The sequence below is a fragment of the Eschrichtius robustus genome, chromosome 8 (genome assembly GCF_028021215.1).
Source record: "Eschrichtius robustus isolate mEscRob2 chromosome 8, mEscRob2.pri, whole genome shotgun sequence".
Lineage (NCBI taxonomy): Eukaryota > Metazoa > Chordata > Mammalia > Artiodactyla > Eschrichtiidae > Eschrichtius > Eschrichtius robustus.
Window position 1 is genome coordinate 76,656,221 of NC_090831.1, and position 26,497 is coordinate 76,682,717.

The following is a 26,497-nucleotide window of genomic DNA, read 5'->3' on the forward strand; positions in this document are numbered from 1 at the left end:
ATGTGCTAAGTGTCTAACAGTCTCCATCCTTGAAGGGGTCAAAACTTGCAGACAGACATATGGGGAAGTAAGCTTTGTCTAGTGAAGAAGGGGCCACAGGAGACCTACAAAAGTCCTAGAAGCACAGAGGAGGGAATGGTACTTGTGGGCTGTCACAGGAGGCTCCAGGGACAGAATTGGTGGAGACAAGAAGGAGTTTCCAGAAGAAAATAAAAGAGAAAGACATTGCAGGAGAAGAAAACGGAATGAATAAAGGCACAGCAGTATGGAAGTGAAAGATATACTCATGAATAAAAGGTCATTCAACAGGGGAAAAAAAATGTAGGGCATTTAGGAAAAGAATTGGATATGATCATGCCTTGTTAGCAGTTTTGAATATTATCCAGTAAGAAATATGGAGACATACTTGAATTTTAATCAAAGGGGGGATGGTGGGATAGGAAGAGAATTGTGTCTAATCTGTCCCCTCCTTTTCCTTTTCCACCATTACTGCAAATGCTCACTGACTTTTATTTTACCCCGACTCTTAGCCGACTTTATACCCTGAGATATTTTGGAGTAAGAATAAACTGGAATTGACGACAAATCTAATGTGGTGGTAGGGAGGAGGAGTCTGAAAGAACATAATGGGTATTCTTGAAGACGCGGATGGATGGTAATGCCATTAAAGAGACACGGATTATTCAGGAGTAGAAAGAGTGTGCCTGAGTGGAAATGTAACACATTTATTTCGGTCATCTGGTACTTGAAATACCTGGATGTTATATCCAGGAACTGGATGGAAATGAAATGTCAAGAATGTAGGAAAGAGTTTGGAGCCTGGTGGTGGAGTTTTAGGGGTCACTGGCATACAGACCATGGCCATATGTGAAATTGTATAAGAAGAGGGTTATACACTTTGCTGTACACTTGAAACTAACACAACAATAAATCAACTATACTAAAATAATTTTTTTTTTATAAAGAGGATTATAAAATAAGGAGAGAGGAGAATCTTGACTAGAACCCTGGAGAATACTGAGCAGACAAAATAGGACCAAGGGAAATAATATTATGTACACAAAAGAAGAGAATGCTTCAAGAAGACCTGAGTCAGCAGCAGTAATGCTACAGTAGACAAGGGGGTTGAGACCACAAAGGATCTACTGGATTTTGCAAATTAGGAGCTAACTTTTGTTACCACCAAAACCTGGTTTAGCACACTAGTGGGTTGAGGTGTGAATGAGACTTGAGCAAGGGAAGGCAGGAAGTATGAAATTCTTTCCCAAAAAGTCTGTCCACAAGATGAACGGGAAACCAGTAAAGTTATTGGAGTGGATACCTTTTGATGATGTTTTTCTTTTCAGAATTTAAAGGTTCATTTAGAATTTCATCAGGAAATTGGGGATCTATCTTGGGATCACCTTACAAAACACTGTGATCAAAACACTGATCTACTGAAATAATCAAATTCACATTATCCTTCTACAATCCATTGCTTAATGATGTACTGTTGTTCTATATGAAATATGAATCAATCATAATCACAATTATCTTGCCTAAAGGTAAAATCCATGTTAATAATGCATCTTTCCTCTAGTCAGACACCTATATGTATTATAGAATATAAAACTATATTTCTTGAAACTACAACTTAAGACAAGTATATTTTGAATTTAGATAACCTTCACCACCATCCAGAACACATATCTTTTTTGTTCATGTCATGTATATTTCTCCAAAGAAGGCATACCGATGGCCAAGAAGGACGTGAAAAGATGTTCAACATTGCAAATTATTAGAGAAATGCAAATCAAAACTACAATGAGATATCACTTCACACCAGTCAGAATGACCATATCAAAAAGTCTACAAACAATACATGCTGGAGAGGGTGTGGAGAAAAGGGAACCCTCCTACACTGTTGGTGGGAATGTAAATTGGTACAGTCACTATGGAGAATAGTATTGAGGTTCCTTAAAAAACTAAAAATAGAACTACCATATGATCCCACTCGTGGGCATATATCTGGAAAATAACATGGTTCAAAAGGATACATGCACCCCAGTGTTCAGTGCAGTGCTGTTGACAATAGCCAAGACACGGAAGCAACCAAATTTCCATTGACAGAGGAACAGATAAAGGTGATGTGGTACATACATATACACAATGGAATATTACTCAGCCATCAAAAAGAATGAAATATTGCCATTTGCAGCAACATGGATGGACCTGGAGATTATCATACTAAGTGAAGTAAGTCAGACAGAAAAAGACAAATATCATATGATATTGCTTATATGTGGAATCTAAAAAAAAAAAAAAAAAAGGATACAAATGAACTTATTTACAAAACAGAAACAGACTGACTGACTTAGAAAATGAACTTATGGTTACCAGGGGGGAAAGGTGGGGTGGCAGGGGAGGAACAGATTGGGAGTTTGGGATTGACATGCTGTATTTAAAATAGATAACCAACAAAAACCTACTGTATAGCACAGGAAACTCTGCTCAATATTCTGTAATAACCTAAATGGGAAAAGAATTTGAAAAGGAATAGATACATGTACATGTATACTGAATCACTTTGCTGGACACCTGAAACTAACACAACATTGTTAATCAACTATACTCCAATATAAAATAAAAGTTTTAAAAAGTCTCATGGAAAAAAAGAAAATATCTTGAATTAGGACAGAATAGGTGAAAAGATATTTAATAACAATTTTTGCAGACCCTGATGCGCTTTTGAGTCTTCTTGGGACAACAGGATTGTGTTAAAAGATAGTGCCATTCCAAAAGTCTTCTAGAACCTTGAATTCTTTCTTAGCAAATAACACATTTCTCACTTTTACTCAAGGAAATGATGAAAGTATTGAATAATCAAGGGATTTCTCATTTATGCATTGAGTTAAAAAAAGATATTTTATTGTTACATATCACTGAGAGATGAAACAAAGAATATAGCTGTTAACAAACTTTCAAAGGGATTAGACTAAGTTGAATGTTAATTATGTGCCTAAAGAAAATATCTGGAAATAAATGGTTTTTTGGTAAGTGACTGTCATAATATACACAGCCAAATTTCCCTTCTGCTTATCCCTTTGTAAGCTTTTTGAATTGAGTGTTAAAAATTAAATAAGCTTTATATGAAAAGGAAAACATTTTGATATACTGATTCATTCATCCCCCATTCTCCAAAAAAATGCTATTTTTAATTTCAAACAGCTATTCATTTTCTACTAAGAAAAATATCAACTATATTAAGCATAAGGCAATAAAAGTGATTTGATTACAATTAACTTTGTGTGCACTGAATGAGAAATAGAATTCTTTATTGGAGAAGTAATAATCAAATCAGTAGATACTACAAAACAAGTTATGAAAAATTCTTTAATTATGAATTGCCCTTGTCCACACTTTTCTCTTTCAATAGTCCAGATTATAAATCCAATTGAAAAAAAATCAATAAAACATGATGAATAAGTGAATTTTATTATTCTCCTCCAGTGCTAGGCTTTAGGTTAAAATAGGGACAGCAACTTTACATGCCATTGGTATGGGACATTTTAGTACCAATATTATGAAATATGTATTATTTTTATAAAAAACTTTTAGTTAAGTTGTGCTTGTTTCAGTTTTATCAGTAAGGAACAGTCTACGATGATTCTCTTAAAATAAACTGATGGTCTCTAAAACATAAATTATTGGCTTTGTTCTAAAACTAATGGAAATCTTGTGATTTCTCCATATGTCGTTCAAATAATGTTTTCAAGTCCCCTGCCATAGGTTGAGAAACTAAGAACAGAAAAGAGAATAAAGTAAATTTATGGTTAAATACTAATAGTGAATGATTGCTTCAGAAGAGGAAAACATGTCAGTTTCCCACATTTTCCTTAATGGTTAAACATATTTAACAAAATCTTGGTAGTCTTATTGTAAAAGTCTTTTTACTCATACTTTACTGAGAAGTATTTGCAGCCAGCAGAGTTAATGCAGGCTCATTCAGGAAGCCACAGCACTCTGTGCATTAGGACTCTGCTCTGCGCCCCTGCTTTTAGCCCAATTACCCCATATTGTGGGATGAGGAAGGCCATTGTTCCTGCTTGCTGGTTCTCTTGACGTTTTATGTCTCTGTGACCTTACCATCATTTTATCCAGGGTTTCTCAATATTAACCAATCTTAAGGATCACTCTGGAACTTCTTAAAATCAGATTTCTAGACCCCTTCCTCAAGGAACTATGATTTGCTTGGCTTAGGGTGGGTCCCCTGAATCTACATTTTTAACAAGTGGGCAAGGTACTTTTTAAGATTACGTAAATTTGGAAATAACATCTACTCCTCTACTCTTTTTTTTTTTTTGTAAATTAATTAATTTTTTTTTTTTTTTGGCTGTGTTGGGTCTTCGTTTCTGTGCGAGGGCTTTCTCTAGTTGTGGCGAGCGGGGGCCACTCTTCATCGCGGTGCGCGGGCCTCTCACTATCGCAGCCTCTCTTCTTGCGGAGCACAGGCTCCAGACGTGCAGGCTCAGTAGTTGTGGCTCACGGGCCCAGTTGCTCCGTGGCATGTGGGATCTTCCCAGACCAGGGCTCGAACCCGTGTCCCCTGCATCGGCAGGCGGATTCTCAATCACTGCACCACCAGGGAAGCCCTCCTCTGCTCTTCTTATCTCCTGAGGATGATCTCTCTCACCCGTTGTGATTCCAGTCTATGGAATATTCTTTTCTGTGCATATTTGCATCCAGTCTGTCTTCCATCTTTCTTCATGCATGCATACTTGGAGCTGGCACCCATATGCTTCCATTTTGAAGGGCAAATTCCACTCCCCCATTTTCTTCAAAACCCTGTGGGATTAGCGTATCCTCCCCAGAAGCTCTGAGGTTTATGGATAGGAAATGAGTAGAAGACTAGCTAGGCTTAGTTGGACAGGGAGAATACTAGAAATAATAGATGCTCAAAGCAGGAGGACTAGAGAAGACAGACCGGGGGGCAGAGCAGGGATGTGAGTAGGAAGAGCACAAGTTTAGAGAACAGGGTGGAAATATAAGGTGGTGGTCAGTGACCTTACCTGGAGGATGTAGTGGCCTGTGCCAGGTGAGGCTAAGGACGATAAAGGGGCAGACAGTCCTCTCCAGGAGAGACAGGCTAAAAGGGGATACTGGTACCAAGACATGTACAGAAACAACTGTCATTCAAGGCAGAATACAATAAAATCTCAAAAAGATAATATTAAAAGGTTACCAGCATTCTGAAGGGTGCGAGATCATACATATTTGAGAGGATTAGGATCAACTTAATGGCAAATAGCATTTAATCTAAGTCTTGAAGGATGGGTCAAATTTTGAGAGATGCAGTAGGAGAGGAAGTGTTTTGGCAGAAGGAATTAGTTAAGTAATGGCTGAAAGAATCAGTCTGCGAACAATTTAAATGACTTAAAGCAAAAATCTGTAATGTAGATATAGCCTAACACTTTTTCTACATAGGTGATTCTTTCAAGCATCTGGGTGGCTGTTCCTGCCAATAGAAATGACACTCCTGAAGGTAAAACAGATGTTGATGTCATACAAATATTTTACTCAAAGTTTCTAGGGATGTATGTCACATGTAAACATTTGGAATTACCATTATGCTTAGAAATAGAACTTTAGTTAATATCTAAAAACAAAAAACAACTTCCAGCAACCTCCGTAATAAGGATTCTGTTGTTCTTTCATTAAAAAAAAGATCAGGTAGTGTTGTAGTTTAAATAAAACTCCATGCCTTTCAAAGAAATGTTATAATTTTCTTTGAAGGACTTAATGAGGCTGAGCCACAGCTAAGAAAATAAGACTTGTGAAATTAACATATGTGTGAAATTCAATCACACCTCTTATTAACTGGATGTAATGATAACCACAGAATAAGGTGACTACTTTAAATAAATAAGTGATGATAGAAATAAAAAATGATGTTAATTTAATGGTGGATTAATTGGTCCTCAGTGTATCTCCCAAATCTAGTTTGGGATGGTGGCCCCCAGCTCACATTTTAAGCATTCCAAATGTGTATCAGTAAAACATATATTGCTTATAAAAAGTTATACAGAACATTTCTAATAAAGAATTGCATTCAATATGCTACAGCAGGTCTAGCTTATATAAACACACATGCACACACCATGTGCACACACCTTTTACCATGCCCATCTGTTGAGTCAGATGGAAGCACTCTACAGATATCTTCCAACCTAAATGTCATGGTAGTGAGGGCCTCAGTCCTGGCTCCCTATCAATCAATTTTATTTTATATCCCATTATGTCAAGATTTTCAAATTCCCCTTGAGGCCATTCACACAGTTTTGCTACTTAATAGAGTATTGATTCATTTTGTTCTTTGTCATTCTATGTTGTAAATAATATAAATAATAAGAAAAAAAGAGCCATATTATTGCTTTAAAGTAAATAGCCTGTGATAACCAGACTCTCTATATAGGAAAAAGTTCAAACACTACGAAATTTAAATTGTTATATTTAAACTGTATTATTCAGAACCTTCCATTCAGAGCTATCATCCAAAAGCACAATGTACTGGTTCAGATAGGCATGGTAAAGGTAATGTTAATAGGCGATCAAAAAAACACTGAGGGAGATAGATAATGGTGTCTGTTCACTAAAATGTGTCAGAAGGATACTCCAAGAGCATTAAGTATGAGAGAGAATTGCAGTCAATAGCCAGTGAATAAGAACAACATAAGAGAACGTTCTGGGTGTGAACACTAGCAGTGGGATGGGCCAGCCGAAATTAATGCAACGTTTTTCCCAAAGGATGAAAGGTTTACATCTGATACAAGTTCCTTTATGCAAAAACACTATACAAGGTCACTATTTCTATGCAGAAAATACAGGAGGGAGGTACAAGATATTTTCTTTGAAAATGCACACCATTTGTAGTCAAGAGACTTTCCCTATCTCTTCTATTATCAACATCATGTTGGTATGATACATTTGTAAAAATTAATAAACCAATATTGATACACATGATCTACTAAAGTTCACAGCTTATTCGTATTTTCTTAGTTTTTACTGAATGCCCTTTTCTGTTCCAGGATCTCATCCAGGATACCACATTACATTTAGTCATCGTATTTTCTTAGGTCCTCTACACTGTAACAGTTTCTCAGACATTTCCTTGTTTTAGATGACCCTGACAATTTTGCATATAGGCCAGGTATTTTGCAGAATGTCTCTCAGTTGGGAATTGTCTGGTTTCCCCATGATCAGGTTAGTGTTACGGGGTTTGGGGAAGAAGACCACAGAGGTTAACAGCCATCCTTATTACATCATAGCAAAGGTATATATTATCAACATAATTTATCACTGCTAAGGTTAAACTTTCTCACCTGGCTAAAGGGTCTGTCAGGTTTCTCTACTGCAAATTTACTTTTTTCCCTCCTTTCCATATTATACTCTTTGGAAAAAGTCACGATGCACAGCCTGGACTTAAGGAGTAGGCAGTTATATTCCCCTTTCTAGAGGACTGAATATCTACATAAATTATTTGGGATTCTATTGCATAAGAGATTTGTCTATGCTCTCATTTCTTTCTTTATTCAATCACTTATTTATATCATCATGGACTCATGGATATTTATTTTATACTTTGGGTTATAATCCAATACTACTTTATATATTCTCTCTATATTTTTTTGCTCAAGTTATTCTAGTTTTGGATATTGGTACCTATTTCACTTGACTCCTGTGTCTCTTTGACATACAACCATCAATGCTTTTTTTGTTTGTTTGTTTTTGAGCACTTCCTTGTTTTCTAGCATCTATCTTGTTACAGATGCTCCAGGATATCTTGTATATTCACTGCCCAGCCCTAGAATCAGGCTATCAGGCATTTCTCTAATGATCCTTGATTTCTTTTATTGGAGAATGATGTTAGAAACCAAGATATGGGTGCTAAGTATGCTCTGTGCTACTGGGGTGTCATTGCCTTCTAGGCCCTCTCAGATGACAAAGCAAGATAATATACCTATGTATACTAACCTATGTATGTACGTGTGTGTGTGCATGTGTGTGTGTGTATAATTCTCCCCTAAACATACTTCTCCCCTTACTTATCTATATTCTCCCACTCCAACAGTAAGAAACCTGGCTCTACCATTTGCCATCCATTATTTATTTAATGGTTCAATTCCCTACTACTTCATTTAAATTTAGAGCCAAATCCTGTTGTTTCCAGAATTTTTATTGTGTGTAAATAGCATTTAACATTTAATTTAAGAAGTTAAATAGAGATATACCTTCCTTTATTCTCTCATGCCTACATCACCAGCACCATATGTTTTAACAACAAATAAATCTTCCTCTGAGGTTTGATCTTGTTACCTCATTTGGTGATATAACCACTGGGACCAAAATTACAAATAGGTTATGTTCCAAATGTTTGCTTTCCCGTCAGTCATTTGGAACTTGCGGCTTTTGTTCTGAAACACTTTATAAATAATGGTATGATTTCTAGGCTAGCTCACAAAGGCCTATTTAACTCAGGATACAAATGTAAGGGTATATATTTGCAATAAAAAATAATAGAAAGTAACATTAGTAAGTACAAAGGGCAACATTAAAACAATTAAATGAGAAGTAGTGTTGTATTAATCTTAGAATATAGTTGCTTAGGCAAAGAAAGCAAGGGTTGAGAGTAAGAAGTCCATTAAATGCAGAGAAAACAGCTGCAGAGAAACCAGCATGGTGACTTCTGAGATTGCTGGAATACACAGAGTGTGATGTAGAGTGGATTTTAATGAGCCTGGACAGGCAAGCAGAAACTTAATTACAGCAGGCTTCATGTGCCGTGCCAAGAAGATGGGATTTAAGTTTAGGGGAATGGGAAGCTAATGAAGAATTGTATGCAAAGGCATGGCATGATCTCATTTTTGACTTAAAAACATTACTCTGATGACAATCTTAAGGATGGGTAAGAAAGGGGTAACAAAAGAGTCAGGATCAATTAGGAAAATATGGAAATGGTGAAAACAAGAGAAGTAAGTTAATAATCCAATACTCTTGAGGAACAGGAAGAGTGTTCAGATATGAGGGATGATAAAGAGATAGACACTTGGTCTCAATTACTAGTTGTTATCATTGGGGTGAGGGAGGAATGAACCTCTATGATTTCCCCTTTACTGGTTTGAGAGATGGGGAAGTTAAAATGGGCATCTGATGGTGTCATTAATCAAGATAGAGTATATGGTAAGAAGAGAAGTCTGGAGGAACATGTAATGAGTACATTAGTAACATGATTGGCACAAAAAGTAGTCTTAGCTTTCATTCATAATTCAGGTGTTTTTATAATATTTTATACTGGAAGTGATTTCCTAAGATACCTGCCAGAAAAGGGAAAACAGAAAGAGTAGAGAGTTGTTACAAAGAATTTATGTGTACTTATAAGAAAAGATTATCAAAGATGTACCTTCATAACTATAAGAAGTACCAGCAGAAGAAATGAGGTGAAGACAGCCTATACTGGATCTCCCTGAGAGGGAAGAAAGAAAGTGAGACAAAGGCCCAAGGAATTGCCAAACCAGGCTCCAGCCTGGAGTTGGCACCATCAATCCAACTGGAGGTGGGTGTGTTTGTAATTTAGGGAGAGAATTGTCTAAGGGAGGAAATGTGCAATGGGATGTTTCTTTGTACAAAATCAATCTTCAGTCAGATGCATGTTTTTATGATATTGGAACAACACCATGGATTATTTTAGTTGTGATTTCTACTCATAAAAGTTTCCTAGGGATCTCCTTGGGATATAATTTGATAAAATTAAAACCTTCCTTGCCAGTTAGATAGTATGTGTATTATATGCTCTATTACTATAGTGTATTTCATGTGTGACTTAAATTTCATAACTACTTATAATAATATTTTATAACAAAGGTTCAATTTTCTAACCACTTAATTTCATCTTTGCTCATTTATTTTCCCATGTGCAAATCAAGGACCTTCCTTCTATGACACCTCTATCTTCCCTCTCATTATTTCTCATGTTGTTTACACACCTGTGGGTACAGGGAGAACAGGACCGTAGCAATAGAGAAGCAGGTGATATGCCAGGATCTATGGAAATTTGAAGCTCTTGAAGGACTAGTCATCACTTAGCATTCATTTTTCTTCCAGAAAACAAAACAAAACAAATGACATTAGCAACAACAAAATCAAACAATCTAGTCCAGACCATCAGTTGTTTCTTCATCTGTGTTAATTGATTTCAATCTGGAAGCTGGCATATAGCCTGGAGTTAATTTTTATAATTTGTTTCTTCTCTATGCAAAATGGATCTGCAGGAAACTGATGAAGAGGATAAGTTTTTATATTCATCTCATACGTAAACTTTATTATACTAATGAATGTGATAAAAATAAATGAATGTGACTAAAACAAAGCAAAAACAATTTGAGTGTTTTTAAGAAACTGTAGCAACAAATAAATATGTGATGAACCAATAAAGCGGGGAAGATCTCTAAATAGAATCATTATTCTTGAAGGATGGTGTTAAAGATAGGAACATTTCTACGGAAGACTCCTGAAGTGTACACTTTTGAGTCAAACACCATCTGAATAAATACAATAATATCTTAGTTGAAGCTTTTAGCTAACAAAAAAGCAGCCAAAGTCTACACTAGTAAAATTAAAAGTATCCAAGAGAAAATTTCAACACTTAGCTTATCATTTGAAAACTTCCATGCCAACAAATATTGTCTGCTTTTTAAATCAAACCTATGTTTTCAGATTTTTTTGAGGCTTTGTGGATACATTGAAACAAGCATAATAAAAGTTATGAAAAATGCATTGATTAATTTACTAAAACTTTAATTAGTTCTAATCTCTTATGGGAACTGAGAAAGATACTAGACAAGCAAGAACATGTGAGCAGTCTAACGTAAGAGACAGACAGGAATACTGATAAAGTAGAATACAATGTTCTATGGTATCAGTAGTGTTAAGAAAAGATTCCTATATTACTGTCTTGGGGAAATTATAAATACCATCCTGAGTAGAAAACTCAAAGGATGAATAGGAGTCTGGAGAAATAAAGATGGGCAATGGATTCTAGAAAGAATTGAGATAGCAGGATGGATGGCATGAAGGCCTGACAGAGATGGACATGAGTGGGAATCATGAAAAAAGTAATCAGTCTCATGCAGAAGACATGGGAGAGACAAAACAGCAGTGAGACTGGGCTGGGGGTGGATTCTGCAAGATCTTGAACAACAAATTAAGGAGTTTGGTTTTTGTCTTGGGGGAATGCAAGCTTTAAGCATATAAGAAATGGTTTTATATGTAACAATTCTTTGACAAGCTCATTTTTGTTGGTAGGTAACTGTGAGTAGTATGAGAAATGCACTAAATACTAAATATGGAGAAAACTGTGGGGAAGAGAAGATTTAGAAAACTCGGAAACCATGCATCTAGAGCCACCGAGTGACCTTTTGCCCTGAGGCTGGGATACCTGGGAGGTCTGAGGAGATCAGACCATCCCTGTGGTGCTAGAAACTAGCAGGGCCCCATCCTATCAGGTTTAGACATTGCTCACACTTGGGCATTGACGCTTATATTAGACCAGTGAAATTAAATGTAGAACAAAGCATTACCTATTTTGAAAATCTGTAATGGTCTTTTGACAAACTATGGTATACGAAGACTTAGGAGTACAGAGGAAGCACCTCAGGGGCTGCCAAAATAACAGGGACAGAGAGCCGCGGAGTAAACTCTGAGATGTGCACTTCTGCTGGTCTTGCTTCAGTCAATGCAACTCTTCAGCTGCTGATTTTTATTTAATTTTACATATAGGGCTTCTGTTTAAGATTTTTATTAAATAAATATTTCTATTATGTAAAAAAACAAAACTGAATACCAATGGTGTACAAGGCCAATATTTCCCAAAGCAGATTTTTAAAAAGTTTCCTTTATATCTAGGTCCATCCACATCTCTACAAATGACCCAATTTCATTCCTTTTTATGGCTGAGCGATATTCCATTGTGTATATGTGCTGCATCTTCTTTATCCATTCCTCTGCTGATGGACATTTAGGTTGCTTCCATGTCCTGGCTATTGTAAATAGTGCTGCAGTGAACATTGTGGTACATGACTCTTTTTGAATTATGGTTTTCTCCGGTAGAGTTAAGTGAATCAGAAAGAGAAAACCAAATATCGTATATTAATGTGTATATGTGGAATCTAGAAAAATGGTACAGATGATCTTTTTTGCAAAGCAGAAATAGAGACACAGATATAGAGAACAAATGAATGGACACCAAGGGGGGAAAGGCGGGTGGGATGAATTTGAAGACTGGGATCGACATATATACACTACTGATACTATGTATAAAATAGATAACTAATGAGAACCTACTCTATAGCTCAGGGAACTCTACTCAGTGCTCTGTGGTGACCTAACTAATGAGAACCTACTCTATAGCTCAGGGAACTCTACTCAGTGCTCTGTGGTGACCTAAATGGGAAGGAAATCCAAAAAAGGGAGGATGTAAGTATACGTATAGCTGATTCAGTTTGCTGTACATTAGAAACTAACACAACATTGTTAAGCAACTATACTCCAATAAAAATTAACAAAAAAGAATGGATAAGCAATAAGGTCCTACTGTATAGCACAGGGAACTATATTCAATATCCTGTGATAAACCATGACAGACAAGAATATGAAATGAATGTATATATATGTATAACGGAATCACTTGCTGTACAGCAGAAATTAACACAACATTGTAAATCAACTATATTTCAATAAAATAAATTAAAAATAATAGTTTTTTTATATCTAATTCCCAAAGGATTCTTGATCCTAAGAGATTCATTTATTATTATCTAAATTAACTTTATGAAACAATTATGAGTTGTCATTAACTTTCTCTTTTTGCCACGAAGACTTTTCCATGAACCATAACAGGTCTATGAATGACCTTTGGAAAGCTAGCTTTAAGATAAGCTACACATATAGACTTCACTCCCCAATGTGGTATATTTGCAGCATGTCGCGACAGTTTGGAGTATGTTGCCCTCAATATCAAGATGCTTTCAGGAATGTTTTCTGGAAATAGACTTCTTGGGTTTAAATCTTGGCTTTGCCTTTATCCTGGCAAAATTTAGGGGTAAATTAATTAATCTCTGTGTTACTGCAGTTCTTCTAGCTATAAAGTGTGAATAATCATAGTATCTTCTATTTAGGGTGACCATGAAGATTAAATCAGTTTATATGTGTAAAATATATTGAGCAGTGCCTTTACGAGGTAGAAGCTATATTACTGTCAGCTATTACTATTGGCATTATGTAAGCCTTGGGTCTTACTAAGAAATTGAGCCAGCTTTTGGATTTTGTTTTTGGTTAGTTTTCATAAAATTTATTTTTATTGAAGTACAGTTGATTTACAATATTGTGTTACTTTCAGGTGTACAGTAAAGTGATTCAGCTATACATACGTCTGTATCTATTTTTTGTCAGGTTCTTTTCCTTTATATTGAGTATAGTTCCCTGTGCTATACAGTAGGTGTTTGGTGGTTATCTATTTTATATATAGTAGTGTGTATATATTAATCCCAAACTCCTAGTTTATCCCCCCTTTTCCCCCTTTGGTAACCATAAGTTTGTTTTCTATGTCTGTGGGTCTGTTTCTGTTTTGTAAATAAGTTCATTTGCACCATTCTTTTTTAGATTCCACATATAAGCGATATCATATGGTATGTGTCTTTATCTGTCTGGCTTACTTCACTTAGTATGATTATATCTAGGTCTATCCATGTTGCTGCAAATGGCATTATTTCATTCTTTTTTATGGACTTTAACAGCGTTTTGCTCAGACTAGTATACCACCTAACAAGTAGTTTGCTTATTGTTTGTTTTTCCCTACTGTAATGTATGGTCATTGAGAGTAGACAGTTTCATGTATTTTGTTTGTTGCAGTATTTCCAGAAATTAAAAGAGTGCCTGGAAAATAATAGGAACTCAATAAGTATTTGTTGAGTTAATGAATGAATAAATTCTTATACCAGTGAAGTGGAACTAATACGAGTATCCCTTCAATGCCTCATGTGGTATTTTGATATTTACAGAGCCATAAGGCAACTCCGAAAATACCAAATGTAAGCAAGGGAGATAGAAAACCTATTTATTTTCTTAGAGCTCAGGGCAGGTACAGTTTTTAGACTCTTCCATAGCGATTTGGGGCCCCACTGAAGTTTTTCCAATATAATTCCACAAGATGATCCCTGTATCACAAACAGAGCTGACTCAAGGATCAAGATGAGGAATGAGGCTTGGTGCCCTCTCTAGGGTATGTAAGACCCCAAGATATATCTGAATCTGTGCTCTACTTTCTATAGCTACTGTCCTCATCCATCACAAACTTAGGCATGGCTCTGTGTATGTGCCAGAGATGGGGGTATTCCATCTATATTGTCTGAGTGCTACTGAGAGAGTTTAGTTGTGTGTGTGTGTGTGTGTGTGTGTGTGCGTGCAGAGGAGGAGACAGGGTGTGAGGGAACCTCATTTCACTGCACCTAAAAGCAGATGTGCCCGATCAGATCCACTGCCTAGAAGGAGAAAGGCTCTTTTCTTCTTTGTCCAATCAGGCTTTTGTTGAGCTGATTAGAATCAAAATTAGAGAATGAAGTAGGACAGAGAAGGGAGAGATGGATTCCTATGAGAAGGGACATGATGATACTTCTGGAAACAGAAAATAACCTAGAAAGTCTGGGAAAGTAGGGAGACATATTTTTAAAAGACAGAGAAAATTGGGCAGCGGCCAAGATGAAGGAAAATTTGGGGCCAAAATTTGAATAGTTTTTACAAAGTGTGGCTGTGTGCACATGGTAAAATGCTCACTTCCACATCTCTTCCAGACACTTTGGTTAAAACAATTAATTTATTTTTAAAGATTTTGGAACTCCTGCTAGCAATCTTTGGAGACACACCCTTGCAGAGCAGGCCACCTTGTAACAACAGTATGACTGCTACTTTTTCCCCACTCTTGTTGCTCATGATTGGTTTACATTGCAATTCTATTTCAAACTCTGTTTCATCAATAAAATAAATATTTAGAAACAGTAACTTTGGATGGAGAGACAGAAGGTTTATGAGCTTTTAGGCCTTTTAAAATTTTCTAGGTTTTGGATGACTTTGGCTAAACCAATATCCTAAATTTTCTCTAAGAATTGGTCAATTTTTGGAATTAGGTATCTAGAGTAAAATTAATGGTAAATGTCATGAAATAGCTTAAAAAAACAATTTCACTTACATGTTGTACTGTGTCAAAAATACATAAATGCATCACTATCATTTCTGCATGCTTAATGGTTATGACAGAGCTGCTATAGAAACAGGGAAAAATACTTTCTTATAATAATACTGCTACTGAATTTTATTTCAAAATTTTCTACAATTGAGTGCATTAGGCAGAAATCAGTTGAATAAAAGAAATTAATGGGAGAAGAGTTAGCATATGATGAAAGGATTAAATCACTCAAATTTAAAGACATTAACTCAAGCACAGTGAAAATCAAGTGTAAGATAATATTATTTATGATGAAATTTATGTAAGATGAATCAATGAGACAAAACTGATTTTATGAAGAAATTGTAATATTAAGTGAATAAATCACTATACATATATGATTAAAACCATGAAAAATCTTAGAAAGAAAGCTGGAACAAACACATCTAATATTATATTGATAGTGAAAGTTTTGAGAGTGAGCCTGGATGATCACTTGTTTCCTTTCAAACTTTCTATTTTTCACCACTGCCCAGAACAAACACTAATTAGCTTTATAAGGATAAAATCAAGTAAACATTTTTTAAATGAATGAAATGAAGCCTTGCTCCAATAATGGTATTGCTTTTCTCAAAACCCACTAGTGAGACCCTATATCTCCATTTATGTATTACATAGATATTCTAGCATGTAAATGAGTTTTACGTGTTTGAAATGAGCAGGTGCTTATTTCTGATGGCCTTGTTGGCACTTTTTGGGGGGAGTTGAACAATAAGCTTTGAGGAATACTTGGGAGAGGACAGCAATTCTGCCATATCTTTAATGAAAGTGGTAACAACTCTTTTTGAATCATTGACTTTTCTTGTTCATTAAATTATGCAGGCCAAGTAGCTAATAAAAAGGTAATATTTCATTTTACTTGTTCTGAATTTAATCAACTTTTATTTTTATTTTTCTTTCACTGAACTTTTTTTGTTGTCAAGTATCAACCTAGTCTCATCCTCGCTTTGCAAAATGCTACTCTGATCATCAAGGATTTGGTAAGGCTAACATAATCTGCCTCATATTTTCTGAATTTCAACATTCTTAGGAGAAGGTGATTCAAATGATTTGTAGAATAATGAAATAACAACCGTATGCAAAGAAAGTAGTGTTACTTCTTTCATACCTTCTTGCTAATGGCAATAATAATATTTAGTAAACATGAAGGCAATATGTTTTCTATACTTTGAAAGCATCAGAATTAAACAAACACCAGATATCATGATGAAAAAAAGCACATGTGTAAAGAATACCAAAAAGCTAAATATTTATAAACTAAATTTTATGGGCATACCTTGTTTTATTATGCTTTGCCTTATTGCACTTTGCAGATATTGTGATTTTTACAAATTGAAGGTTTGTGGCAACCATGCATCAAGCAAGTCCATCTGCAGAATTTTTTCCAACAGCATTTGCTTACGTCATGTCTTTGTATCATGTTTTGGTAATTCTGGTAATATTTCAAATTTTTTCATTATTATTATATTTGTTATAGTGATCTGTGATCAATTTTTTGATGTTACTATTGCAAAAATACTATGACCAACTGAAGGCTCAGATTATGGTACTTTTTAGCAATAAAGTATTTTCTAATTAAGGTTTGTCCATTGTCTTTTTAAGACATAATGCTACTGCACACTTCACAGATTACAGTATAGTGTAAAAGTAACTTTTATAGGCACTAGGAAACCAGAAATTCATGTGACTCTCTTTACTGTGGTGGTCTGGAACCAAATCTACAATATCTCCAAGGTATGCCTGTAGTTCAGGCATCTCTTTATGTTGTGCCATCTTCTTTTAATAAATCATGTGGCCTCTACAACAACACCAACAAAAAAATTATCATTATTTTCACAATAGAAGTTTAAAAAGTCTAAATACTATTTCATCCCTGGAATAATCTTCTCACAGCTTCTATGAACTCTGAGAAGCACTCTTAAGGCTATTGTAAACAATAGAGTTATACAAGTCCCAAGATTCAGTTTTCTGATTTAAAATAAGGAACTGCTTTGGGCAGAATTCTAAAAATGACCCACCAAGATTCTGTTCCCTAATCCCTGGGACTGTGAATATGATGAGATACCACACATTTGATTATGTTACCTTACATGGCAAAAGGGAATTTGGAGATGTAATTAAAGTTACTAATCAGATGACTTTGAGTTAATGAAAAAGGAGATTACTCAGCTGAGTCTAAAACAATCCCATGTGCCATTACAAGACAGAGAGGTTTTCTCCGACTGGTAGCAGAAGACAGAGTTAGAGAATTTATTGATTACTGAGATAGACGGGGCCACAAGATAAGGACCTGAGAGCGGCCTCTAGATACTGAGAGCAGTTCCTGACCAACAGGCTGCAAGAACACAGGCTTAAGTCCTACAACCACAAGGAACTGAATTCTGCCACTGACTTGAATAAGCTTGGAAGCAGATTCTTTCCCAGAGCCTCTAGGTAAGGGTCCAGCAGTGCTGCCACTTTGTGAAACCCTGAGCAGAGCACCCAGTTGATCTCACCCTGATTAGGGATCTACAGAACTAAGAGATAAAAACTGCGTGTTGTTTTAAGTCACCAAAATTGTGTCAATTTGCTAAGAGAGCATAGGGAAGTAGTATAGAACTGTAGGTTGTTTAAACCTTGATGGGACCTTAAATAAGTCCAAAGTCGAAGAAAAGACAGGTGACAGAGAGAGGATTAGGGCTATTACAAAGCATTGTAAAGAGAGGGGAAAAGGGAGTTATTATTTAACCACTAATATTCAAAATGTAATTTTTAAGCAATATATTCTGCTTAAAACCAAACTTTTGGAAGAGAGAAAGAAATTAAGGACTCTTTAGCACCACTTACAACATCAATGGCTAGATTTTATGATGGACTTTTTCCCCATACTGTCCATCCTCAAATTTAACCCTGAAACTGGAATAGAAAGAAGGAGGAGCTGACACAGAGGAAGTAAAAGAATAACCAAAGCTTTATGATCCCTGAGGATTGTGGGAGAGTGAGGCAGAAGACGGAAATAAAGGTAAAGAGAGAGAAATGTCAGTATTCTCATTTTTTCCCTCTCACTTTGGAAACATTATCTAAAGCATTCTCTATGTTTAGCTCCATGTTTCAGGCTACTGAATGAGAGGCCCTCATGGAATGTGACTCGTGGATTGTGGCCATATCATATGTGAGCCTGCCAATGTGGAATACTGAAGCAAAAAGCCCTGATATTTAGCACTCTTTACCGACTCTTGGGTCACGTGACCAGTTTTAGGTTTTTTCCAGTGATTGTCTTGACTAGGGCTCTAGGCTGCCTATATTCACGATGCTAGTTCATTAATTAGCGGGGTTTTTTAAATTGAAGTAGAGTTGATTTCCAATATTATGTTAGTTTCAGGTGTACAACAAAGATATTCAGTTATTTTTTTTTCAGATTCTTTTCCATTATAGGTTATTACACGATATTTAATACAGTTCCCTGTGCTACACAGTAAGTCCTTGTTGCTTATCTATTTTATGTATAGTACTTTGTTAATCCCATACTCCTCATTTACCCCTCCCCTCCCTTTCCCCTTTGGTAACCACAAGTTTGTTTTCTATGTCTGTGTGTTTCTGTTTTGTATATAGATTCATCTGTATTATTTTTTAGATCCCACATATAAGTAATATCATATAATATTTGTCTTTGTCTGACTTACATCACTAAATATAATACTCTCCAGGTCTATCCATGTTGCTGCAAGTGGCAATATTCCATTCTTTTCTATGGCTGAGTAATAGTCCATTGTATATGTATACCACATCTTCTTAAGCCAGTCATCTGTTGATAAAAATAGGGAACGCTTCACAAATTTGCATATCATCCTTGTACAGGGGCCATGCTAGTCTTTTCTGTCGGTACCATTCCAATTTTAGTATATGTGCTTTTGAAGCAAGCACTAATTAATGTTTTGTTTTGTTTTTTTAATTTTCAGATGGCTTATATCAATGCTGCTTTGATTTCTCCCCACAGAAGAGCAAAGTTATAGGTTATCTATAGATATCACTAAGCAAATGGTCACTGGAAGCATCTGACTACAGCTGTGGACATATTCTAAAAACATCAGAGGAGAGGACAAATTGCATGCTTTACCATTCTTGCATGGCTACTCCAAGCCTGAACATATGGTGGCCCTTGGGTGGAGCAACCAGAGCCATGGCTCAAACTATCCCCTGAGAGAAATCAAAGTTTAGGTTGGGAATGATTTTCACAGGTTTTCTGTGTCCCTGATGAAGAGGCACTAATGCAAAGAGGCCAAGATGGGTCCAATGGTTAGTCATCTTATTCATGGGCAATGTAGGTTGAGGTGTACTCACTCTTGATATGAACAAAGTAAAGTTTTCCTTTAAAATGACCCATTGCAATGGTTGGATACAATGAAGACACAGTCATACCTGGGAAACTTATAGTTGAATCAGAATCTCTGAGGGTGGGACCTAGGCATCAGTATTTTGTAAAAGTTCCCCAGGATGTTTTAAGGTACAGTTAAAGGTGGAAATCACTGATTTAATGGAAGGTCTACTCATGTGTATATAGAGATAAAGCAACATTAATCCTTGTTGTGTGAATCAGTGTTAAAGTGTCTCTTCTCTCTCTTCCCTAAGTTCCTTTAGTTGTGCTCTTATATCAACTTTCCTTCTTCCTACAGAGATATTCTCCTTTGTGTCATTCCTATTTTCTGTGGTTGCAAAAATCACATATTTAAGAGGATTTAATCAATCAATCAATCAATCAATCTTTCTAAAGTTTCCACATCAAGATCCACATCAACTTGTTATTGCTATTTTTCAAGAATAATGGAAATGGTAATAAAATAATTCCCTATAATTGACATAATTCCTCTTAAATATTAGTTGTGGACTCTCTACTCCCCTTGTTTGATTTCTGCTCCTTCTCTTATTATATAAAGTTTTGCAATAACTATTGTTATAATTAAGCATTTATGCTATACACACATCAGTGAATGCATAATGTTCATTGTCTATTTGACAATGGTATTTAAAAAACATGCTCCCATGTCAAGTATCATTCGATGCAAAAGAGAGCAGCAAATCTCTCTCTTGTTGACAAACAATTCAGGCAATTCAGGCAGAACATCCAAATCTCTACATTTTCAAAAGAACAAATAAAGCTTTGATCTCTCTCTGGTGATATTTTATTTTCATTCCCCATCTCATTTGTTTGTCATTTGAATCCATACTCTCATGATATAGAGAGATTTTCTCTTTTTCTTTTTTATGGGTGGTAAAAAGATTTTAGTGTGTTCTTACTCTTTAGGCTACAGACAAGTTTTGTTTGATACACTAATAAGAAATGTGTTCTCATAATAAACTTGAAGTATGAAAAGGGACACTAATGATTCCTTACAAAGCCAGGCTGTTGATGTTTATTATGTTCCTATCAGAAATGTGTTAGGTTTTTAAGCAACACAAAGATATATGGACACAGTTGATTTCTTTCTTGGGCTTGGAGTCCAGTTGGGGAGATAAACCTTATATTTGAAAATTCTCCTTGGAACAACGTAACAATATAAATTCTATACAAATCAAGCTCCTGCATGTGCACTCTGAAATAGGTGAGGCCATATGGCTGCTGTCATAAGGATATGCTTGATTGCTTATTGAAGGCGCTTGAGCTGAAGGATGTTTTGAAAGAGTTACAGACGCTTATTGTAAGGAAGAAAATGACATACAAGTGAAGCAGTCAAACATTTGAGGGTCATGTAAATAACCAATCTTATGGAAAAGCATGGGGAAAAAAACCCTCAAGCTGTACTACATAGAGCTATTTGATAGAGGATTTAGCATAACAGACTCCAAGAAAAGGAATGACTCAAATTGTTTCAAGTTAAGGAATTATCACCATTATTTTAAAAAATGATTTACTTGGAAATAAGGTACCACTAAAAAAAAAGTTTAACTATTTAGTAAGTAGTTCATCTTTGTTTAGTTTTGAGCCCACTTTTCTTTTGTAGGATGAAATAGGCCTGACATAGGGTCTCAAGGTCTAGAATTAGGTTTTGGGGTAGAAGAAAAGATAGATATCCAGCTCCAGAGGTAGACTGTGATGAGGGCAAATGCAGGTTGGTGTCTAAGGTGAGTCAGAGGTGAATGCCAGAGGAGATATATCAAGTAAAAGGGAAACAAAGGGTAGGGAGCAAACAAAGAAAAGTATTATAGGATGTAAGATGTCAGCAACAGGGAATAAAGCAAGCTACAGAGCAGGGCAAGGTGAAAGAGGACTGGAATTTGTTTATGTACTGGGATCCTTGGAGTTTCTTTCTACTGGATACATGGTTCTTAAGTATATTAGGTAGAGTGAAATGCTCATCATTTGTGTAGGCAGTAAGCATTAAGCACTTTGGGCTGGAATTTGGTTTTATTCCTTCCGATAAGAAGCTAAACACAGCAAAAGCAAGAAAACGGACTGGTATTATTTTCTAAAAACAGATTATTTGTGCTGTGGGGCAGGAAGGAAATTCCACAATTACTAAAAATAAGGTGAATCACAAATCATTAGTTGTCATTAGCTCCATGTTTCTTTAAAGAGATTGGAGATATGAGAAGAAATAAATGAGGATGTTGGAAAATAGTTACTATTGGAATAGGGACTAGGAAAAGGGAGAAGGAATTTAAACAATTCGGCAGTCTGTCTTGGCTCTACTGCTTTAATATTACATTAATGTATTTTATGACTATCAGAGTCTTTGTTTGCCAGAACTTGCATATGCCCTGTTAGCATTTTATAAATGGAGGACCCATCCAAAGAAATAAATTATTGGAAAATATATTTCCAGTTACGTGGGGATATTTGAGGCACAGGATGCATTATGTTGAAGGAATACTTGGGTTTACTGGTTCCTGTTAGAAGAAAATGTATCCTCCATAGTGGTTTTGTTTACATCTGAATTTACTTCTGCTTCCAATTCATTTTGGCATGTATGCAATCAGTCTGTCAACAAGTAAGAATCAGTAAATCACCCATGGTGGGCACAGAATGTTTTTATAATGCCAAAGGGTCTGTGGTTCCTGTGCCTGTTACAATCTTCTAGTATTTCTGATCCTTGCCCTATATATAAGGCATGTTGATTCACATCTTCCCATTAAAACAGGACATAACTTTTTTAGAGCATGAAGTTTTGTGCTACTTACTTTTTCTGTAATGACAGTCCTACTAAGCCAAAGATGCAAGGTTAACTAACTCAGACACATGAACCGATCAGAGAGGAGCTTCTGCTGTGTGTTGTGTACAGAAGACCCTGCAAACAAGGGGGCGTCACTAGATTCCCCTCACCACCCTTCATACGTCTACACTATGGCGTGCATCTCACAGAAGCTGCCCTCTCCTAGTCCATGGACCAGTGCCAAGTAGAGTGCATGGAAGATAGAGCATGATGAGAGTAGTGTATTAAATTTTTAAATAAAAATAAACCATAATTCAAAAAGAGTCATGTACCACAATGTTCATTGCAGCACTATTTACAGTAGCCAGGACATGGAAGCAACCTAAGTATCCATCGACAGATGAATGGATAAAGAAGATGTGGCACATATATACAATGGAATATTACTCAGCCATAAAAAGAAACGAAATTGAGTTATTTGTAGTGAGGTGGATGGACCTAGAGTCTGTCATACAGAATGAAGTAAGTCAGAAAGAGAAAAACAAATACCGTATGCTAACACATATATATGGAAATTTAAAAAAAAAAATGGTTCTGAAGAACCTAGGGGCAGGACAGGAATAAAGATGCAGACGTAGAGAACGGACTTGAGGACATGGGGAGGGGGAAGTGTAAGCTGGGACAAAGTGAGAGAGTGGCATGGACATATATACACTACCAAATGTAAAATAGACAGCTAGTGGGAAGCAGCTGCATAGCACAGGGAGATCAGCTCGGTGCTTTGTGACCACCTAGAGGGGTGGGATAGGGAGGTTGGGAGGGAGACGCAAGAGGGAGGGGATATGGGGATATATGTATACATATAGCCGATTCACTTCGTTATACAGCAGAAACTAACAAAACATTGTAAAGCAGTTATACTCCAATAAAGATGTTAAATAAATAAATTTATACTTTCAAAAATTATTTTTTATTTTAGATTACATTCTTTAAAAACAACCTTCTTCAGAAAATGAGTGAGATAGTGGATTTTTTTTTTTTTGTTAAACAAACACAAATGTTTAGTGGTTTTGCATAGCAATATAAAAATCTGATTTTCAATATTTTTTGAAAAATGTTAGTCCATTCATCCATATACCTACAAACCACTACTATAGACTATAGAACTTTAAAAATGGAGATAGTCTGACCTCCCCCAAATGAAAAGTTTAACATTATAAAACTTTAACTCTTGGTACTCATCTTGACAGTCAAGTGAAGACTATGAATGAAGGTAAAGGATTTCTCTTATAGATTTAAAAACCATTTCAACATTGGGTTAAGTTCAAGGCAGACCGTTCACTGCATGCACACATGTTCATATATATAATGTATATATATTTAATATGTATATATATATACATATTTAATCCCTGTCCTCGATAGAATCGTCTTCTAATCAGAGAGATGAACATTCAATAGACAATTTCAATAAAGTGTTTTAAGTGATGTAATTAGAAGAATTAAAGAAAGGTTATAGGAATTTAGAGGAGAAAGATACTGTCTACTTATTATAGAAAACATCACACAGAGGTACATCAAATGGCTTGAGTCATTTAGCTCCAGAGAGCTAACTTGGAATGTAATAGTCAAGGATTTTTTCCATTGATCCAACCTATCGCTTTGCATCATTACATTTGTTTGGACCATTCATGAAGTCAGAGAGAAAAAGGGCTTCTCAGAAGTCTGGCACAAATATAGAAGAAATTGCCAAAGGTAGAGTCCAGTTGTATAGAATGAATGTGTTATAATTAAATGTTAACTACAAAAAAAACAATGATACAACATAGCTAATGGTGTCCGAGTCTAAGACCAGAACTGAATTGGCCTATCAGCAAAAAGCAATTAAAGTGTGACAATGCATTTAAAAGTACTGACGTTTGCAACATGAAGAATTACACTGCTTCATTAAGAACAAATGATTGCCTTATTCAAAAAATAGGACGATATTTACTCTTATGTAAAACTCCTACAGATTTCAACTTGTACAAACTTGAGCAGATAGTTTCCAAATAATTCATAAGAACAATTTTTCACATATTGCTGTCCCAGAGTGGAGACTGCACAGTAAAGTGGAAAAGTGTGGGCTTGAAAGTCAGACAAACCTATCCTTGGATTTCACTTGCTGGTAGAGGAACTTCAGTAAGTTATTTCTTAGGTTTCTCATTTGAAAAAAAGCAGATAATAATAGCCTGTTCAAAGGATTTTTATGAGAATTAAACAAGCTATTATATGTGGAACCCAAAATGTTAAAACTGTAATTTTCCCTGAGGTGCCGAGATTTGTTAGATATGGCATACCAAAGGAACAGGCACCACCAAATAATAAATTGGCAATCGAGGTGACAAAGAATCAGTTTCAGAAATCCCTCAGAAACCCCTTAGCCAGAGGGAGATCAAAATAAAGAGTGCTGGTCAATAGAAATACAAGGTGAGCCATATACGTAATTTGAAAGTTTCCAGTAGTCACACGAAAAATAGTAAACATAAAAATGGTGAAAATGATTTAATAATATATTTTATTTAACTCATTAAATAATAGCATTTCAACATGTAATCAACATAAAAATAATAAATGTGATATGTTGCATTTTTAAATACTAAATCTGAAATCAGGCGTGTATTCTATATTTATAGCACATCTCAATGCACAATTCAAGTGCTTGATAACACCACGTGACTAAGGCTGTAGTATCAGACAGCGTAGGTATAAACACAGTGGTTCTCAAAGTGCGATTCCTAGACTAGCAACATCAGCATCACCTGGGAACGTGGCTAGAAGTGCAAATTCTCAGAACCATCCCAGATCTACTGAATAAGAAACTCTGGAGGTGGGACCTAGCATTCTGTGTTTTAACAAGCTCTCCAGTCGATTAGGATATCCACTAAAGTTTGAGCACCACTAGTCTTAAAAGAGCACATTTCTCAAATATTGAGGTGGATACACATCACTTGGGGATGTGGAATTTGATTCAGTAAGGGCCTGAGCTGTTTCATTTCTAACAATCTCCCAGTAATGTGGATGCAGTTGGTCCAGATGACACTTGAAGTGACAAAGGACTGAGCAGTGGTGCTCAACCCCCAGGGCTGAGAACCACAGATCTAGAATCTGAAGGAGGGTAGGGAGAGTTTTATAAGACAGATTATCGGAGAAAGAGCTGCAAGTCCCATCCCCCCTCAAGGCATGCTAGAGTGTTACTTCTTTCACCTAAGGCTTAGCAAGAGGGACTTTAAGAGGGCCACTTGAAGAGTCTGAGGTAGTTCTCCTAGAGTTTGGAGGACTCAGTGATCTGTCATCAAGTTCCCACCCATGATACCTGGGTAGTAGGAATGATGGCAGTGAGTTACCCTGGCAGGGGAGCCAAAGTGGGCTGTGCTGCGTCTGGGAGTAAATTCCCTTTTAAGGTGGGTAAATGGATGCCTGTGGATTTCCTGTGGTCCAAATGTGAACGCTGCAGGAAAGAAACCCAACCTCAAAACTTTTTAAGTTCTGACCAAGAGGATGACGTGAAAGGTACAAGAGGATTTCACAGCCACAGCCTGGGTTTAATGGAGCAGAGAAAACTGTGGGCTGGTGGAGGATAGCCTGTAAACAAAGAGCCCCAGCCAGACAGAGAAAGACAAATATCATATGATATTTCTTATATGTGGAATCTAAAAAAAATAAGATACAAATGAACTAAAAAAATTGTCATGAAGAACCTAGGGACAGGACGGGAATAAAGATGCAGACCTACTAGAGAATTGACTTGAGGATATGGGGAGGGGGAAGGGTAAGCTGGGACAAAGTGAGCGAGTGGCATGGACATATATACACTACCAAATGTAAAATAGATACCTAGTGGGAAGCAGCCGCATAGCACAGGGAGATCAGCTCGGTGCTTTGTGACCCCCTAGAGGGGTGGGATAAGGAGGGTGGGAGGGAGACACAAGAGGGAGGGGATATGGGGAAATATGTATACGTATAGCTGATTCACTTTGTTGTACGACAGAAACTAACACACCATTGTAAAGCAATTATA

General features: G+C 36.2%; 1 protein-coding gene, 1 non-coding gene and 1 pseudogene across 2 annotated transcripts in view; all 3 read right to left on the reverse strand.

Moving 5' to 3' along the window:
• The window catches only part of ZNF804B (zinc finger protein 804B), a 518,351-nt gene that overhangs the window by 268,201 nt on the left and 223,653 nt on the right, over positions 1-26,497 (reverse strand). The gene's annotated exons all lie outside the window — the stretch shown is intronic.
• The window catches only part of LOC137768710 (small ribosomal subunit protein uS2-like), a 176,849-nt pseudogene that overhangs the window by 6,280 nt on the left and 144,072 nt on the right, over positions 1-26,497 (reverse strand).
• On the reverse strand, positions 19,103-19,213 carry LOC137768984 (U6 spliceosomal RNA). The gene has a single exon (XR_011074902.1). It is a non-coding gene; the product is annotated as a U6 spliceosomal RNA (small nuclear RNA).